The sequence below is a fragment of the Orycteropus afer genome, unplaced genomic scaffold, assembly GCF_000298275.1.
Source record: "Orycteropus afer afer isolate SDZICR_OR568_19922 unplaced genomic scaffold, OryAfe1.0 scaffold00762, whole genome shotgun sequence".
Lineage (NCBI taxonomy): Eukaryota > Metazoa > Chordata > Mammalia > Tubulidentata > Orycteropodidae > Orycteropus > Orycteropus afer.
Window position 1 is genome coordinate 553,188 of NW_006922349.1, and position 2,741 is coordinate 555,928.

The window sequence follows — 2,741 nt, forward strand, 5'->3', positions numbered from 1 at the left end:
TTCCAGTCATCTGCCTCCAGTGCAGTTGTGCATGCTGTCCTCAGAAAGTGGAGCCCACTCCTATGTCACAATTCAGGTAAGAATTCCACTTGCATATATTCAAAAAAGTCACATCTGCTGTTTGTGAATATTCAAAATGGCTGTGCCCTTAGTACAACAGTTGGCAGTCCACAGGTCTGTTTATCTCCTTTTTGGCTGTTTTCCTTTGTGGTTGTCAGGCACCAATGAAGCCCTTGTCCATGCAGTCTTCAGTGAGCAGAACTGATTCTTAGGTTGCTACCAGGATATATTGCTTGTGTCTGCAGGACTGTCAGCAATCCACAGCTCTATCTCTTACTTACTGTTTTTATTCTAATTCTTCTACTAGTTGATATTTGACTCATTTCTTTATCCTTGTCTTCTAAGCTTAGGGTCCCAGATCATCTTCTGTGTTGGTTTCAATTGGTTTCTCATTGCTTTGTTGCAGAGGGTCTGTGTAGCTTGTGTGCCTATTTACCCATCTTGCTGGAACTCTGATTTATATTTATTTTATACTGTTTCTTTCTTCATCCCTCCATCCTCCTCTTTCCTCACTTCTTCTCTCTATTTCTTCAGCCCATCCTTTGTCCATTTGTCTCTCCTTTCCTCAATTTCTTTCATTTATTTTTTATTTCAAATTAGTTATATGCATGTGTATCTATCTATCTATCTATCTATCTATCTATCTAATCTCCTTATTAAATGATAGCTATACAAATATACCATATAAACTTGTCTATCAATTTGTCTTACTGTGGTAGCTTGTGTGATGCTATGAGATTGGATGCTATACCACTGATATTTCATATACCTGTAGGGTCACCCATGGTGGATACATTTTATTAGAAAAAGGTAGGTGCCATACACTTTTGAGAAAACTGGCCACATGAATAGCAGAGAAACAATTGTCTGATACATCACTGGAAAACATTATAAATAACACTGAAACTTTTTCTGACATTGTGTTTGAAAAAGAGGCTTTCAGGTTGGAAGGGACTCAAAATATGACTGTGGAAGGTCTGGTTGCTCAAACTAGAGTGATCCTTATTGATGTGGATAGAGTAAAGCTTTTGGGATCTCCATTTGCTGATGGGGTAATACTCAAAATGTGAAGAAACAGTTGCAGACATTCATGAATAACTGGAACATGTAATGTACAAAGAATGAATTTAGGAAAACTGAAAGTCTTCCAAAAACAAAATGGAACAAATAAAGATTGTTATTCTAGGCCTTAGTGAGCTAAAATGTAGTGGTTTTGGTCATTTTCAATTAGACAATCATATGATCTACTATATTGGGAATGACAAATTAAAGAGGAATGTTATTACATTCACCATCAAAAATAATGTTTCAACATCCATCCTGATGTATAATGCTGTCAGTGATAGGATAATGTCCATACATCTACAGGGAAGAATATTTATATACTAATGTTATTCAAATTTATGTGCCATCCACTAAAGCCAAAGATGAAGAAATTGAAGATTTTCACTAACCTTTGCAGACTGACATTGACCAAACATGTAATAAAGATGTGTTAATTATTACTGGTGATTGGAATGAGAAAGTTGGAACATATGGTCTTAGTGATAGAAATGATGCTAGAAATCACATGATAAAATTTTGCAAGACAGTGACTTACTCATTGCAAATACCTCTTTTAAACAACATAAGTGGCAGGTATACATTTGGACCTTCCCAGATGGAATATACAAGAGTCAGATCAACTACATCTGTGAAAAGAGTTAGTGGAGAAGCTCAATATCTTTAGCCAAAATAAGGCCAGGAGCTGACTGTGGAATAGATCATAAATTACTCCTATGTAAATTCAAGCTGAAGCTGAAGAAAATTAAAGCAAGTCCACAATAGCCAAAATATGACCTTGATTATATGCCACCCAAATTTAGAGACCATCTAAAGAATATATTTGAAGCATTGAACACCAGTGACCAAAAACCAAATGAGTTGTGAGATAACATCAAGAACATCATGCATGAGGAAAGGAAAAGGTCATTAAAAAGACTTGAACAGAAGAAAAAGCCAAAATGTATGTCAGTAGAGACTCTGAAAATTACTCTTAAATGGAGAGTTGTTAAAGCAAATGTAAAAAATGACAAGCTAAAAGAGCTGAACAGAAGATTTCAAAGAGTAGCTCAAAAAGACAATATCAATTATTCTAAAGACATATGTAAAGACCTGGATTTGGAAAACCAAAATGGAAGAACATGCTTGGCATTTCTCAAGATGGAAGGACTGAAGAAAAATTCAATCCTCAAGTTTCAATATTGAAGGATTCTATGAGCAAAATATTTAATGATGTAGGAAGCATCAAAAAAAAAAAAAGGTTGAAGGAATAGACAGAGTCACTGTACAAAAAATAATTGGTCAATGTTCAACTATTTCATGAGGTGGCATATGATCAAGACCCAATGGTACTGAATGAGGAAATTGAAACTACACTAAAGGAACTGTCAAAAAAACACAACTTCAGGAATAGATGGAATAGCCATTGAGATGTTTCAACAAACACTTGCACTGCTGGAGTCACTTACTCATCTAGCAAGCAATTTGAAAGACAGCTATCTTGCCAATGACTGGAAGAGATTGATATTTTTTCCCATTCCAAAGAAAGGTGATACAACAGAATATGGAAATTATTGAGCAAAATGATTAATATCACACACAAAATTATGCTTAGGATAGTTCAAAACATGATTGCAGCA